Raw genomic sequence first — 18,353 nt, 5'->3', positions numbered from 1 at the left:
CCTATCTATTACTAAGCCACCAGTATAACGTATAAGTAGTGTTCGCCTGTTTTAGACTGGCTGTGAAGAAAATTTAATTTAAAATAGGAAACTACATTTATATTAGCCAAGAATAGTGAATGTTCTTACCTACCTATCTATTACTAACCCACCAGTATATCGTATAAGTAGTGTTCGCCTGTTTTAGACTGGCTGTGAAGAAAATTTAATTTAAAATAGGAAACTGCATTTATATTAGCTAAGAATAGTGAATGTTCTTACCTACCTATCTATTACTAACCCACCAGTATATCGTACAAGTAGTGTTCGCCTGTTTTAGACTGGCTGTGAAGAAAATTTAATTTAAAATAGGAAACTGCATTTATATTAGCCAAGAATAGTGAATGTTCTTACCTACCTATCTATTACTAAGCCACCAGTATAACGTATAAGTAGTGTTCGCCTGTTTTAGACTGGCTGTGAAGAAAATTTAATTTAAAATAGGAAACTACATTTATATTAGCCAAGAATAGTGAATGTTCTTACCTACCTATCTATTACTAAGCCACCAGTATAACGTATAAGTAGTGTTCGCCTGTTTTAGACTGGCTGTGAAGAAAATTTAATTTAAAATAGGAAACTGCATTTATATTAGCCAAGAATAGTGAATGTTCTTACCTACCTATCTATTACTAACCCACCAGTATATCGTATAAGTAGTGTTCGCCTGTTTTAGACTGGCTGTGAAGAAAATTTAATTTAAAATAGGAAACTGCATTTATATTAGCTAAGAATAGTGAATGTTCTTACCTACCTATCTATTACTAACCCACCAGTATATCGTACAAGTAGTGTTCGCCTGTTTTAGACTGGCTGTGAAGAAAATTTAATTTAAAATAGGAAACTGCATTTATATTAGCCAAGAATAGTGAATGTTCTTACCTACCTATCTATTACTAAGCCACCAGTATAACGTATAAGTAGTGTTCGCCTGTTTTAGACTGGCTGTGAAGAAAATTTAATTTAAAATAGGAAACTACATTTATATTAGCTAAGAATAGTGAATGTTCTTACCTACCTATCTATTACTAAGCCACCAGTATAACGTATAAGTAGTGTTCGCCTGTTTTAGACTGGCTGTGAAGAAAATTTAATTTAAAATAGGAAACTACATTTATATTAGCCAAGAATAGTGAATGTTCTTACCTACCTATCTATTACTAACCCACCAGTATATCGTATAAGTAGTGTTCGCCTGTTTTAGACTGGCTGTGAAGAAAATTTAATTTAAAATAGGAAACTGCATTTATATTAGCTAAGAATAGTGAATGTTCTTACCTACCTATCTATTACTAACCCACCAGTATATCGTACAAGTAGTGTTCGCCTGTTTTAGACTGGCTGTGAAGAAAATTTAATTTAAAATAGGAAACTGCATTTATATTAGCCAAGAATAGTGAATGTTCTTACCTACCTATCTATTACTAACCCACCAGTATATCGTACAAGTAGTGTTCGCCTGTTTTAGACTGGCTGTGAAGAAAATTTAATTTAAAATAGGAAACTGCATTTATATTAGCTAAGAATAGTGAATGTTCTTACCTACATATCTATTACTAACCCACCAGTATATCGTACAGGTAGGGTTCGCCTGATTTAGACTGGCTGTGAAGAAAATTTAATTTAAAATAGGAAACTACAGTTATATTAGCCAAGAATAGTGAATGTTCTTACCTACCTCTTTATTACTAAGCCACCAGTATATCGTACAGGTAGGGTTCGCCTGCTTTAGACTGGCTATGAAGAAAATTTAATTTAAAATAGGAAACTACATTTATATTAGCCAAGAATGGTGTATGTTTTTCCTCCTTATCAATTTCTCACCCACTAGTATATCGTACAGGTAGGGTTGGCCGGTTCTGGAACTAGCAGTGAAGGAAATTTAATTTAAAATAGGAATCTTCATTTACATTAGCCAAGAATGGTGAATGATTTACCTCCTTATCAATTTCTCACCCACTAGAATATCGTATAGGTGGAGTTAGCCTGTTTTGGAACAAGCAGTGAAGGAAACTTAATTCAAAATAGGAAACTTCATTTACATTAGCCAAGACTAGTGAATGTTCTTACCTACCTATCTATTACTAAGCCACTAGTATATTGTACAGGTAGGGTTCGCCAGTTTTAGACTGGCTGTGAAGAAAATTTAATTTAAAATAGGAAACTACAGATATATTAGCCAAGACTAGTGAATGTTCTTACCTACCTATCTATTAGTAAGCCACCAGTATATCGTTCAGGTAGGATTCGCCTGCTTTAGACTGGCTGTGAAGAAAATTTAATTTAAAATAGGAAACTACAGATATATTAGCCAAGAATAGTGAATATTCTTACCTACCTATCTATTACTAAGCCACTAGTATATTGTACAGGTAGGGTTCGCCAGTTTTGACTGGCTGTGAAGAAAATTTAATTTAAAATAGGAAACTACAGATATATTAGCCAAGACTAGAGAATGTTCTTACCTACCTATCTATTACTAAGCCACTAGTATATTGTACAGGTAGGGTTCGCCAGTTTTAGACTGGCAGTGAAGAAAATTTAATTTAAAATAGGAAACTACAGATATATTAGCCCAGACTAGTGAATGTTCTTACCTACCTATCTATTAGTAAGCCACCAGTATATCGTTCAGGTAGGGTTCGCCTGTTTTAGACTGGCTGTGAAGAAAATTTAATTTAAAATAGGAAACTACAGATATATTAGCCAAGACTAGTGAATGTTCTTACCTACCTATCTATTAGTAAGCCACCAGTATATCGTTCAGGTAGGGTTCGCCTGCTTTAGACTGGCTGTGAAGAAAATTTAATTTAAAATAGGAAACTACAGATATATTAGCCAAGACTAGTGAATGTTCTTACCTACCTATCTATTAGTAAGCCACCAGTATATCGTTCAGGTAGGGTTCGCCTGCTTTAGACTGGGTGTGAAGAAAATTTAATTTAAAATAGGAAACTACAGATATATTAGCCAAGACTAGTGAATGTTCTTACCTACCTATCTATTAGTAAGCCACCAGTATATCGTTCAGGTAGGGTTCGCCTGTTTTAGACTGGCTCTGAAGAAAATTTAATTTAAAATAGGAAACTACATTTACATTAGCCAAGAATAGTGAATGTTCTTACCTACATATCTATTACTAAGCCACCAGTATATCGTACAGGTAGGGTTGGCATGTTTTGGAACTACTAGTGAAGAAAATTTAATTTAAAATAGGAAACTACATTTATATTAGCTAAGAATAGTGAATGTTCTTACCTATTTATCTATTACTAAGCCACCAGCATATCGTACAGGTAGGGTTCGCCTGTTTTAGACTGGCTCTGAAGAAAATTTAATTTAAAATAGGAAACTACATTTATATTAGCTATGAATAGTGAATGTTCTTACCTATTTATCTATTACTAAGCCACCAGCATATCGTACAGGTAGGGTTCGCCTGTTTTAGACTGGCTCTGAAGAAAATTTAATTTAAAATAGGAAACTACATTTACATTAGCCAAGAATAGTGAATGTTCTTACCTACATATCTATTACTAAGCCACCAGTATATCGTACAGGTAGGGTTGGCATGTTTTGGAACTACTAGTGAAGAAAATTTAATTTAAAATAGGAAACTACATTTATATTAGCTAAGAATAGTGAATGTTCTTACCTATTTATCTATTACTAAGCCACCAGCATATCGTACAGGTAGGGTTGGCATGTTTTGGAACTACTAGTGAAAAAAATTTAATTTAAAATAGGAAACTATATTTATATTAGCCAAGAATAGTGAATGTTTATACCTACTTTTCTATTTCTAATCCACCAGTATATCGCACAGGTAGGGTTTTAGTGATGAATTCATGGAAATATTAAATGTTGCAGGCTCTACATGTGGATCGCAATTATTCTCACGCCTATCACTTGTTCATTCATGTTTTATGGTCTTGCTAAATTCCATACATCATTGAATCAATATCCAACACAAAAACAAAAAGTTGATTGGGCATTCTGGAGAGATCTACTAAGAATATGGAAAGATGAAAAGTCTAAAAATACTATGCAAATAATGAGCGTGAACAATTTGACAAATCATGATGGTCCAAAAGGATTGTATTTATTTCAGAAAATGGAGGACAGTCTGATGAATGCTTACAGTATGATGTAGTTAGTGTCTTTACCAAAAATGCCAACTGGATGGTCACTAAGAACGATGACCGGATGGTGGTGGATCTACTGCCTGTTGGTTACTGTTGCTTATCGGGCTAGCATGACGGCAATTCTGGCTCTTCCAGCGCCGAAGTAAGTATGCAGATACTACCTGTAATCTGTTTGTAAAAATGGGTACTTAACTTATTCCCCAGGTATTTATAATCGGACCAATTCCAGTGACAAAAAGTGTGAACCCAAAACCATAAAAGAAACAGACCAAAAAATCAGTTGATCTCACTAATATTAACAAAATATTATCTGAAAAAAAAGGAGTCTTATTGTATTTAGAATAACCATAGACACACTGGAAGAACTGGCTACCAGTTCGATTGGTTGTGGAGGTTGGGGCGAAGAGAAAAAGAAATTCTTCACTACGTCGTTAGATGTCGCTGGACGAGTTGGTAAAAAATTTGATGTAGTATACGATGCAGACGAAGCGATAATGAAAGTAGCGGAAGGGGGCTATGCATATTATGAAAATATTTTCTATCTGCTTCACGCAAAGGTCAAACAAAAATTACGCATTGTACGTAAAATATACTTGCCTTAATTTTTGCTCAATTTATCTGTTCGTCTTTTTTGTTTTTATTGACCTCTTGAACTTTGTAAAGTTTCAGAAAACAATGCCACAAGTGAAACAATTGTAAAAGATCTTCACAAAATGGGCGACTGTGTTATAAACATGCCAATATCATTGGGTTTTCAAAAGAATTCTCCATTAAAGCCAAGAATTGATGTTTTCCTACAAAGAGTCATTGAAGCCGGCTTGGTGAAGCAATGGTTGGGCGATGTGATGGTGAAAACTACAGCTGCTGAAGCACCATTAAATAAAGCTGAAATTAAAGCTTTGATGAGTTTGAAGAAATTTTCAGGTCTCTGGTGGCTTTACTTTCTGGCTATGTTATTGGAATTTCGGTATTGATTGGTGAAAAGATATATTGGTATTATTTTATTATGAGAGATCCAATGTATGATAAATATTCTAAAACCTTGAATTTTGGTAAAATTACATAAAAGTATTCATCTTAACTTTTTTAATAAGGGTACACATTAGATCTGCACTTCTTTTAGCCAATCGAAAGAAAACATAAGAATTTCTACCCTGAAGTCCTCCTCTATGAGCCCACTTAGATGCCTCAACGTGATTGTAACTTGATATAGGCCTGGAGTTTGCATATGGATACGATAAACTAAAAAAAGTTGTTTTCTGCAGGTCATATGTATAGGCAGGCTCCACAGTGTTATTAGGCTGGGATATCCTCAGCATGGTCGCCAAGTTTCTCACAGAATTGGCTAATCAATTATCTTCAAGGGACTTCAGATCTGTAAACAGAATTAGTTGTTAGCAAATTTGAATTTTGTGAATATTAAATTGCAATAAGCCATACTCTCTTTTATCATTATTGAATTACACTGGTTTTAAATGTCCATAAAATAATTTTAATAATTGTTTAAAATGTAGTTCTTTTTTAAGAAAAATAAATTAATATCAACAAATGTGTTTATATATTTAATGTAATACCTACGCTAAAAAAAGATAACTTTCTATTTTCAATAGAAATTTATGGCATAAAAACTAAAAACCTGCAGCAAAATTGGAACCTAAGATCATTATCCTTTCCACGTTCAATTCGCTTTGTTTTGGCCTGAATTTTCAAATACGAATCAATCCCTTTGAATCCCATAAAGATATGCCTTCATAAAGGCAAAATTCAATTCTGAATGGCTTAAATGATTTTAATCATAGTGACTCAAATTAGTAAACTTAATTAAAAACGAGAAGTCAAACAAACCTATTTTTGGCCAAGAATAATTTTATTGATTATCTGTTAACTCAGAAAAAGAAAGGTATTCTAAAATTAAGGGTTTTTTCCATTTGTTGCATTTCAAACTTCAATCAATCAATCTTTTTTATTGCTTTTAAGAGTTTCTTACAGCAAGGGTTGAGTCGATTTACAAAGCACTAAAGTAAATTACTAAATAAATTGGAATAATATAAATAATAATAATAATACTAAAAAGTAATTATAAAAATAAACTAACTCTTTTTGTTGGCAAAGAAAAGTAAACATGTAAATGGTGGTGATAATATTTAGACATCATTTTACCTAAAGAAAAGAGAAAAAAAAAATTTAAAACGCAACCATTTTTAAATTTAAGATAAATTTGTATCTTTCAAAAATTAAAGAAAGAAATAAAATAAGAAATGCTATAATTTTAGTTTCAACCTTTTAAACGGATCAATCCATTACAACGTATTCGTAGCGTTGTAAAACATTGAATTATTTTAACATGGACTACTCCTACGTTGAAATTTAACTGTTATAATAAACTTTAAGTCAAGTTACAATCTGCCATAAATTTAAACCATTAGTTTATTAAGTTTGTCAACCAAAATAAACGATTTTTCAAGTTCAATTTTGTTCAAAATTATTTGATTTAATTCATAAAAGTAAAGAAACACATTTAATGGAACTTGCGAGGTGTTCCAGCCATGCACATGCAATTTTATGCGAGATTAAGAACTTACTTGTATTTCATCCCTTATTTTTGTAGCATATTAGCTTCATTATTCTCTCTCAGGTATTGTCCTTGGAAGTTATAACTGCGTACTATTAAACCCGGTTGGTTACTTTTTATTTTACTGTGACTCCAGTTTACCTCTCGTACCTAGAATAGTCGAAGCGATAACATCTCCCTAACCATTACAACATCATGATTCTTTGAAAGAGAGTTTTTATTTACTTGAAAAAATGGCTCGGTGGACAACGGTTTACGTTAAACTAGGAGGCCATCGCCCATAAAGATGTCTGTTCTGAGGACCTTCCGAAATCCTACTTTTTGGACGGCTTAAAAAAGTTGGAGAAACGCTTGGATAATTGTGTATAGCTAAAAAAAGAAAAATAATTTGTCTTTTTATCTTTTTCTAAGGATTTATTGAACTATCCTCTTATTTTAATCGATGGGGTAGATTCCTATCGTCCAGTTTCTAACGATGCATTTAAATTTTTCAAAAAGTATTGTCAATGAAAACAATTACTTGCAGAAACAGAAAAATGTAATTTTTGTCAAAAATTTGGTTAACAAATTAATTGAAAAATTTGAATTTGGATCTTCAGGTATGAGAGAGATATGTTCGCTATTCAGTCGAAACCTCCCGAAAGCACTTGAAAAAATAAAAAAATTAAAAAAGAAACACTAATTTTATGTACGATCATAGCGATGAGAGTTGCTACATTTACATATTCTCCTTAGTAGAAATTCAATCGAAGGAATAGTAATGCGAGTAGTCTTGTTATTTTGCCGTTTGTACAACTGCACAATACAAATTGTATATGATGATGGATTATGGGGAACTATACAAGGAAACGGTTCTGGAGATGGTAAGAATATTTTCAATATTACACGTGAATTATAGAAAAAAAAAAAAAAAAATTAACAGAGTTACATTTATTTAGGTATATTAGAAATGGTATACAAGGATGAAGCTGACGTGGGATTTGGCGCAATTTACCTTTGGACAGATCCAGCTAGCTACTTGGACTACAGTGCCACATGGCTTTGTGCTGCGGTAACTCTGCTAGTTCCAAAGCCGGTCCCTTTAAGCGGATGGAGGGTTCCATTCCATTCGATCTATTCATGTCGAGTGCTATTTTCTTATCGCTCGCAATTCAGGGCTCTGAACTAATAAGCCCTGTACTATGATGACTATGTCTTCTGTTTACTGTGTAAATGTATTTGGGGAGGGGGTTACGGTATATTTTGTTCATGTTCATGTTGTAAGGCTGGGACGCCAAGTACCCTGAAGAAGTGGCTAGTCCACTTCCCCCTACAGGTTCATTTGACAGGTAGTGAACTAACTTTCAAATTCAATCGTTAATCAAATTGATTTAACCACTCACTAAATGACTTTTCAAAATGGTTTGTACCACGTTTTGGCGAGGCCACCTTTCTGAGTATCTCCTTCAAAAACTTTTCGATTAATTATTTTAGACTTGGACTTCACAAGCATACGATTCACTAAACCAAGAAAGGTCCATCCTTACACACATTTAACAGTGTAGGTGACTCACCAGACATATGTAGGACCACCTTATACTCTCATTTTACGAGAGTTAAATAAGGTTTTCTAAACTTCTATTTAGATATTTTAATGATTTCCTACCTCTAAGTATTTGCTTATTAAATTTCTAACCAAACTTCCAAGAAGATAGAAAATCAATACACCGAAAGTGCAGTTATAAAGAAAGGCTTTCTCTGTAATTTACTATGAATCCGCCAAACGGATTATTTGGAGCTGATTTAATGGCGTACTTAAGCTTAAATGTCAGTTTGACTATTTTTTTTTTTTTTTTTATTTATTTAATAAATTGGTTCAGGGGGAATGTGTCGCATTCTATCAACATTATTATTCATTTGATCACTCTTTTATTTTTAATATGCAATTCTACGTCACAATTCTAGAAAATTCAATTATATTCGTAAATTATGGTAAGAAAAGTCAGGTGAGAGTTCATACGAGATTCTTTTCATGAGAAAGTAAAATGAAACTGACAAATATTGGCGAAAACTATTCGAAAACGATCTTAACTTAATAAAAAAGTTTTTGAAAATTGAAAATGTTTCTTTTTCGGATAATTTGTCAGCATTTATTCTCAACATCTATGTAAGATTAATATTACTTCTATATTAAGCAATAAAAGATCATAAGATATGAGAAAATAATAAAAAATCTAGAAAAATAAGCGAAAGGTATTGAAGAACTATTGTTAAGCACGCTTTGATCAGCCCTGACTCGCTATCATTGGGCGGGGCGTGTCTACACTAGAGGTGGGGTGATGACGTTAGAGGTAGGCGTGACCCGCCCACCGTCTGCAACCGTACTGCAATGTGATTGGCCACTACTTCAAACGTGATAATTGTAATGAAATAATTAATTTAAATTTTTTTTTCTAACATTTCTCCCATAGGTATTTGAAAAACTTTCGATTTAAACAAGAAAAAAAAATTTCCTTTAGAAATGCAATAAATAATTTTTCTTTTGGGATAATAATTCATATTTTACCCAATTATTGTTAACAGAAACAAAAAAGTTGAGAATTTGTATTGTTTAATCGTGAAATAGATTAATGAGAAACGGGCTTAAGAGCCGCCATTAAATAGGCTGTAAGCTTACTTTACACTCCATCCGGTGGAGAACTCTAGTGGCAATTTCTGTAAACATAAATGCAGTTTCTACAGACATATTTACCCATGTTGACGACTCACTAGACTTATATAGGACCACCTTACACTCGTATTTAACCATGTTGGAGACTTCCTACACTTATAGACCATCTTAAACTCGTATTTAACCATGTTAGTGACTCTCAAGACTTATATAGGACCACGTTACACTCGTATTTACCCATGTTGACGACTCACTAGACTTATATAGGACTACCTTACACTTACATTTATCCATGTTGATGATCCACTAGACTTATACAGAAGTATCTTGCACGCATATTTAACCATATTGACGACTCACTAGACTTATATAGGATCTCCTTACACTCACATTTAACCATGTATACGACTCACTAGACTTATATAGTACTATCTTACACCCACATTTAACCATGTTGGTGACTCACAACACTTATATAGGTCCACCTTGCATTCACATTTAATCATGTTGGAGGCTCACTAGACTTAATAAGACCACCTTACACATATAACGATGCTGGTGATCTTTTATAGGACTATGTCAGTTCGATATTTTTTCTTAAATAACAGTTTAGTTCTGGGGGAAATTTGTCGCATTCTATCAACATCATTATTAAATTGAACTTTTTTTATGCAATTCTAGGCTACAAGAAAATACAATTATATCATCAGTACCACTGATAAAAAGTTTAATTGGGTGTCCCAATTTATGGAACTGTTACAATATGCGGGTTGCTCCAACCTAGTTGACTTTGATCGCTTGGCTTCCTTAACAAATGGAGATATTCTTCGGGCTATTAGGTCGGCGGAGTTCAGCTAATGATCTGGACCTCCTTTCCCGATTTACATTCAGTGATTTTTATAGAGCTTCAATTTTTACCGAAGACCCATAGAATAAGTATGACTCGTCTGTATGCTCGGTTGGGGTTGGCTCAGAGACACATAGTTAAATTTACGTTAAAGGGAAATAAGCATATTATTATGTGTGACAGACAGGGTTGTCCTTATTTATTAGTAGAAGTAAAAATACAATGGGATAACTTAGAAATTCTAGCCTTGTTATTGAAAATAGAAGATATAATTTGCGACTAAGTTGTCAAAACAAACCACTCTTAGAATATAAAGGCATAGTAACCCTTATTTGAGGATAGAATTGCAAAAAGAATGAGAAAAATGGAAATTCTAGCCTAGTTATTATGATTACAAGGTAACATCCGTCTCTTAAGTCTCAAAACAAGACCAATGTTACATTGTATACGTACAATCTCACTTCGTTGAACGTAGAAGAGTAAATACAATTGGTATAATTGGGAAATCAGACCTATTTAGTATGGTAAAAAGGAAAAGCCCTAAGTCTAAAGTCCCAAAACAAGACCAGTGTTAGAATGTACAGACAGGGTCGTCCTTAATTATTAGTAGATTTGAAAAAACAATGGGAAAACAGAAATTCTAGCCTGGTTACTGTGACTATATGAATAAAACACTGGTTCAATAGAAATGAAATTAGGTGATTACTCTGCAAACAACATGAACGCACTGCAGCAACCACCGCCCTGTTGGTAGCGCTAGTGTCGATCATCACAAATTAAAAATATAAATACACAAATCAAAAATATATACACAAATCAAAAAATACAATTCAATAGAGCCTGATGCACACAATTTATGTCTTAACATCCACCCACCTTTGAAAGGCGAAAATCCTTAAAAACAAAAAACAAAAAAAAATAAAATAAAAAATACAAACAAACAATTTCCATTGCTCTTCATTCAAAGATATCATTCCTTCTCTTGATCAGGAAGTGGAAGCGGATAGAGTTTATTCACGATTCTTGTAAGCTGTTTATTGGAGCTTGTTTTAATTGTAGCTACACGTACGACGCCATCCGAGCCAGTGTGTATCTGAACTACTCTTGCTAAAATCCATTGTTGTGGTTGTAAAGCAGGATTGTCTAAAAGAACAATATCTCCTACTTGCACGTTCTTGTGTCGGTCTTTCCATTTGTATCTTTGCTGCAGCTGCAATTAAAATTCCGTTTTCCATCTTCACCAGAAATGCTGGACGACAGATTGAACCATTTGCCAACGTTTGAGCCTGTTTGATGGTGTACTTGTGTGATCCGTTTCACCAACTAGGAAGTGTGAAGGGGTAAGTGGGGAAAGGTCTTCAGGACAGGAAGAAAAGTAAGTTAATGGACGAGAATTCAGAATAGCTTCTATTTGAGTTAATACAGTGTATAACTCTTCGAAATTTAATATTGAATTGCCTATAACGCTTTTAAGATGGTATTTAACAATTTTAACGCCTGCTTCCCAAATTCCTCCAAAATGCGGCGAACGGGCAGGCATAAATTTCCATTCTATACCTTCTGAAGCCAATAATTCAGGAACTGATTGATTTATTTCTTTATTTTTAAATAACTTGTTTAGTTCTTTAGCAGCACCCACGAAGTTGGTGGCATTGTCCAATATATTCTAGTACATACGCCTCTCCTAGACATAAATCTTCTTAAGGAAGCAAGGAACGCATTCGTTGTGAGATCACCTGCGCGGTTAAGTCGGGCTTATCCAATACTAGCATCTGTTGATGTCTTATGAAGTAATGTGTTGTGTTTACCCTGGCATATTTTGCAATGGCCGCCTTTACCATCTTTCACTGTATGCCCTTTAGATAAACAATTAAAATATAATTTTAATTTTTGAATAGTTTCATTACGCTCCAACGACGTTTGTTTTAAAAATGCATCACAATTAAAAATATTGGCCGCATTCAGCAGACAAGAGCGCTACCAGATCGCTCCCAAAGGGAGCGCTTCATTTCTCTGAATGCTCTGCTACTAATATAACCTAAACATAACCTTTTTTCGAATTAATATTGGCGAGGAATCGGTCCAATAAAAAACAACTCGTCTTTTAAATTAAAAAGTGCTAGGCCATTTCAAAATCTGTTATTTATTAATCATATTTCAATTTTTTAACTTGTTATCAAAGAGAAAGGAGAGCACGCGATAGGTCACTTTTATGTATTTTTTTATCCCCATTTCTACTAAAAATATTGCCAAGGCAGTAAAGCTAGAATTTTTCTTAATATCAAGAAATAAGTAGTTTTCCGAATGATTTTTCTAAGAAAAATCAAATGTTAAGAGCTTTAGATGTTCTCAAGCATACACAAAATGGCTAAAAAATAATTTTACATCTGTTTCAAATAAGAAGGTTTAATAATTATTTGGTAATTTTGGAAGAGTTGCGTTTAATTACCAAAAAAATTGGAAAAATTTCAAACTTGTTTTTATAAATACACGTACTTTGCTAGTAGCGATCACCGCTCCGTCGAAGGAGCATAGAAAATTTCCGCTCCATAAGATGGCGACCGCTCCCACAACATGTTGTGAGAGCGATGCTAAAAGTGCGCCATTCAGCGGATAGTTCCGTAGCGCTCTTGTCTGCTGAATGCGCCCATTATGTGTTTTAGTACATAGAGCACAAACTTTACTGTCTTTGTTATTTTGGCTGATGAAACAATTTTGTTCCCTAACCTTTTGTTTATTATTGCGGGACTTTTCTGAACTTATATGCAATGAGTTTGGTTTACTTTTAGCCTCATAACTTTCCAGAGAATTACATTATTTAAAAACGTAAACATTTCTTCGAATGTCGGAACCTATGTGCCTTTTTAAATAATTTTCCCATTGTTTTAAAGTTATTTTATCTAATTTACTGCTGACGATATGTATTAAGAGATATCCCATTGATCTGAGGGTTGATTAAAATTTTTTAAATATCTTAATTGTTTTTTAATGCAATTTTGAAGGTTTCTAACGGCACCTGAATTTGAATATTCTAATTTTGGAATATTAAATATAGCTGTTACATGTGACTGAATAATAATGCGTTTATTGTTATACCTTTCTTGCAATAGCTCCCAAGCTAATTCATAATTATCATTTGTGACATTAAGAGATTCAATTAAATCGGCCGCCTCACCTGTTAATGATCCTCTTAAATAATGCAATTTAGTGACTTCTACAATGTCTTCTACATTATGAACTAAGGTTTTGAATGATTCAAAAAATGGTTGCCAATTTTCATAACTTCCATTGAATAAGGGAAGATTAATTTTCAGAAGTTTTGCAAGTGCTAATTTATGTTAAATTTGTTTATTTTTATCACTATTTGCCACTTGTAGCATACTAATTTTGTTTTTAAATTTGGATAAAGTATCATAATATTGTTTTTCAAAATCTACTCTGTACTTCTCATGTTCTGCAACCTCCTCATCAATGATAATATTCTCTATTTTGAACTGAATTTCTTCAAATTGACTTAAAATATCTGGCATAACAGATTGTCTGGCTTCTAGTTGCCCCACATCATCTGCATCAAACTCGTTAATAAAGGACAAAGGTCTTGTAAAGTTAACTTTGACGGTACATCATTGTATAATGAATATCTTAATATCATCCGTAATTAAATGTGTATAATATTATGAATAAAATCCAGACACAATTAACTTAATAAATGAAAGAAAAATGATATAAATAATGAAATGATAAGAAAAAACAATTATGAAATAACTTAAAGAGAGAGAAAAGAAGAATTGAAATGTGAATGACTCACCCAATGCAATAATTGTGATAATGATCCGGTTTGGAGGACCAAAATTTCTAAGAATAAAACACATGTTCAATAGAAATGAAATCAGTTTTTTACTCTGCAAAAACCATGAACGCACTGCGGCAACCACAATCATGTTGGTAGCGCTAGTGTCGATCATCACAAATTAGAAATATAAACCACTAAGCTGTGGTACCCGTGGGGTCGCTACTCCCCAAAGTGAGTGCATGCATCAGCCGCTCCATGCAAGGTAATTTTAGAAATAGAAGTAGCCTTAAATTAGGAAAGAAAATCATTTTCTTTCAAAAAAGTATGAAGCAGTACTTGAGCGAGAGAATAAGTGTGTCGCTCCAATGTGAAGTCTTGGAATTTAACCTAACTGACGGTTAGTTTTCACTCAGGTCCCTAGACAAAAAATTTTAATAATCCAGTAGATGATGATGATAATGTGTATCACTGAGCTATAGATGTCTTCTAGTTCTGAATATAGCATAATCTTAGCCAAGATACTTCAAGGTATATACGAATTGAGCTAAGAACATCTGACAGATCGCAGTAGATGGAACCACCTCGAATTGCTGTAGAAATTGAAAACTTCAACTACTTTAATAAACGATAAAATAGAAAAGCCTTTTTCATAAACCTACCTAATAATGATTTGGGTTGGAGGACAACCTTAAGAAGATGACGAGAAATGGTAACTGGGATACCTATCTACTGGGAAGTACATGTAGCTAGTTCAACACGGCTGAAGGTTTCTTGCTGTGCCATAGAGTCACAGTAATGTTTTGCGCAGTCAGACTTGCGCAGCTGCCTGTATACTCGCTAATCTATTGGACTGCTGCTAACCTGAGTCTTCATTCTCAACAAATGTCCACTCAGAATACTTAAATGGAGTGGTACTGGCTCTGTTAGCCTACTCCGGGGAGCAGTTGTCCGGGGGGCACCTCGTGGAGGTAGAGCTCAGATTTTTGCCCCCCAAAATGCCATCCTGCCTTTAATATCGTATTCCAACTGGTTTTCATCCTCTATTAAGCAGGCGTAGTAGCAAATCTCATTAACAATGGAGATGCATTACCTGCGATTTACAGAGGGGGAGAGAGAAAACCAGCTTTGGACCCGTTATGGAATACGATTATACGGAGTTTGGGTAGGGTAATGGACAAATAGCAGGAATGGCAGAATACTGGATTCGCTATTTGTGTAGAACCGCGTTCGGGAAGAAGACATTTACGGGGAAACATAAACTCGTTTAAGCAATAGACACAAAACCAAGTGATAAATAGGAAATAGCTAAGAAAATATAAGTCCTGTATAAACTGAAAAATGTAGTATCAACGTGATGGAGTTAACCTAAGATTAAATATGACGCGCATCCTATATATTATCGGAAAAGTGTTATATCTACTTCACGGTGAAACACGAATATACCAACATAGAAATACTCTAAATAAAGTAAAATAGATAACTTATCTTGTTAGATAGCTGGTTAGCTAGGAAGTTAAACAGAGCCACGACGCGAACGATTGAGGGCCCTTACTCATGAATTGCCTCAGAAAGTTACGAGTTAAATCTGGTGCTGGATGAATTTAAGACAAATCTAGTAGTTACATCTCATAGTGAAATATTAGAGTATTAATGCTCCACTCATGTGCACTAAAGTTCAACTAGTTTGCACTTATGTTACAATTAGTGTGTCTTCTAATCGTCTAATCTTCATCAATGTGCACTACACTTCCACTAATGTGCACTAGTATTCTACTAATCTGCACTAATGTTACTATAATGTGCACTAATGATCTCTTAAAGAGCAGGTATGAACTACAAATGTGCACTGAAATTTCACTAATAATACATTAATGTTCAACTCAACTACCCTAATAATCATTCATGTGCTCTAATGTGCACCAGTACACTACTAACATGCACTAATGTTACAAAAATGTGCACTAATGATTTCTAAAAAGCAGAAATCTTCCATTAATGTGCACTGAAATTTCGTAATATGCACTTATGTTCAACTTTACAACTCTAAAATCATTAATGTGCACTAAAGCTCCACTAGTGTGCACTAGAATTTCACTAAGATGCACTAATGCTCCAGTAATGTGCACTAAAGATCATGAAAAGAGCACCTATGTTTCATTAATGTGCACTAATATTCTACATATTAGCACTAGTATTATCTAGGGTGCACTAGTGTTACACTAATATGCAATAATGTTCCACTGTAAGATAAAAGAGAATTTAATTACTCTACAAAAAATCACGATGTTCCAAAATTAATAAAAAAAATTTCTATACATATAGATGCTTTTCTTGATTCATAAAAATAAAGCTTATCGTTTAAACAGAGTCCAGCAGCAATATTAACACAACTCATTCGTGGGTAATTCATCAGCCAATCGTCTTCATCACGGCACTGTTTCACTCTAAACCTAACCAGACAGTTTATGGACCACCCTAGTACTTTAGGAAATAAGTATATAGCTAATAAGATATAAAATCCGTTTACTGCATCTATCAACTTTCAACGTATTTATTAAAAGAACTTGATGTTCTTATTTACAGAACTTTTAAAGAAATCTGTTTTATTAATGAAGCCCGTATTAGATTGTCCTCCAGAATCGGAATAAAACCACTATAATATTAGGGGGCCAGTTAGAAGTAAAATACCATTAATGCAGAAATTACTATGTTACATAGCTAACACAGCAACACAAAAAATTTAAAAACATTATAACCACCACCTAAATTAATAACTCAAATTACTAATAATAAGAAAAAATTTTAAGATCACAAAGTGAAATTACCAACTAAAAAATTCATAGCCAGAAACAAAAAATATTGAACGAATCGAAAGGAGATACCCTAATAATTAAAACTAAATGGGTAAAGAAAAGAAAATGTTCTATCAACCTGATGGTGATACACTAATCATAATAAATTAACACATCAAGTTCAATAACAAAAAACTGTATATCAACCTGACGATGATACCTTAATCATAATAAGTAAAAGCGTATTAGCCAACAACACAAAACTGTCGTATCAACTGACGGTGATACACTAATCTTAATAACTAACGCATCATATACAATAACTGAAAGTGTGTATCAACCTGACGGTGATACTATAGTCTTAATAAATAAATGCGTATTACCCAGCCACAGAAAACTGTTGTATCAACCAGACGGTGATACACTAATACAAATAACTAAACGGGTATTAGCCAGCAACAAAAAACTTTAGTATCACTCTGACGGTGATACCCTAATGATAATAACTAAACGAGTCATATTTAATAACGGAAAAGTCTGTATCAATCTGAGGGGGATACCTAAATCTTAATAACTAAATGAGTATTAGCCGGCACCTGAAAACTGTTGTATCAACCAAACGGTTTTACCCCAATTTTTAAAATTAACACATCAAGTTCAATAACAAAAAACTGTATATCAACCTGACGATGATACCTTAATCATAATAAGTAAAAGCGTATTAGCCAACAACACAAAACTGTCGTATCAACTGATGGCGATAACCTAATCTTCATACTTAAACGCGTCATATACAATAACAGAGAAGTGTGTATCAACCTGACGGTGATACCTAAACCTTAATAACTAAATGCGTATTAGCCAGCCGCAGAAAACTGTTGTATCAACCTGACGGTGATACACTAATACTAATAAATAAACGGGTATTACCCAGCAACAAAAAACTTTAGTATCAATTTGACGGTGATACCCTAGTCTTAATAACTATATGCGAGATAACTAGCAAAAGAAAACTGTTGTATGAACATTGCGCTGATACTCTAAACTTAATAACTAATAGCGTATTAGCCAGCAACAAAAAACTGTTGTATCAACTCATGGTGATACCCTACACTTAATAACTAAAAGCGTATTAGCCAGCAACACAAAACTGTTGTATGTAGCTGATAGTGATACCTTAATATTAATAACTAAAAGCGTATTAGCCAGCAACAGAAAACTGTTGTATCAGCCTGACGGAGATACCCTAATGTTAACAACTAAAAGAGTCATATTTAATATCGGAAAAGTCTGTATCAACCTCACGGGGATACCTAAATCTTAATAACTAAATGAGTATCAGCCGGCACCAGAAAACTGTTGTATCAATTAAACGGTTTTACCCCTATTTATAAATTAACACATAAAGTTCAATAACAAAAAACTATGTATTAACCTGACGATGATACCTTAATCATAATAACTAAAAGCGTATTAGCCAGCAACAGTAAACTTTGTATCAACCTGCCGGTGATA

The 18,353-nt window shown here is 33.6% G+C and overlaps 2 long non-coding RNA genes across 8 annotated transcripts; both read right to left on the bottom strand.

Annotated features, from left to right (window-relative positions):
• Window positions 1-562: 562 nt before the first annotated feature.
• LOC141460371 (uncharacterized) lies at window positions 563-4,775 on the bottom strand. Of its 7 annotated transcripts, XR_012461923.1 has the most exons (6): window positions 3,832-4,775; window positions 3,695-3,757; window positions 3,298-3,624; window positions 1,718-3,227; window positions 1,582-1,644; window positions 563-1,512 (listed from the first exon to the last, which is right to left on the bottom strand). It is a non-coding gene; the product is annotated as an uncharacterized lncRNA (long non-coding RNA). The 7 variants fall into 7 exon arrangements; XR_012461920.1 differs by having other exon boundaries at window positions 1,582-3,227; XR_012461922.1 differs by having other exon boundaries at window positions 563-1,644.
• A 392-nt stretch (window positions 4,776-5,167) lies between these two features.
• Window positions 5,168-7,927, bottom strand: LOC141460369 (uncharacterized). Its single transcript, XR_012461912.1, has 5 exons — window positions 7,751-7,927; window positions 6,982-7,125; window positions 6,767-6,906; window positions 6,280-6,344; window positions 5,168-5,559 (listed from the first exon to the last, which is right to left on the bottom strand). It is a non-coding gene; the product is annotated as an uncharacterized lncRNA (long non-coding RNA).
• Window positions 7,928-18,353: the final 10,426 nt, after the last annotated feature.

Source organism: Rhodnius prolixus, unplaced genomic scaffold (genome assembly GCF_049639745.1).
Source record: "Rhodnius prolixus isolate KJV_2025 unplaced genomic scaffold, Rpr scaffold_6, whole genome shotgun sequence".
In the NCBI taxonomy this organism is placed as follows: Eukaryota; Metazoa; Arthropoda; class Insecta; order Hemiptera; family Reduviidae; genus Rhodnius; species Rhodnius prolixus.
Note: the sequence above shows the minus strand (reverse complement) of the source record. Positions and strands in the feature narration are given on the sequence as shown.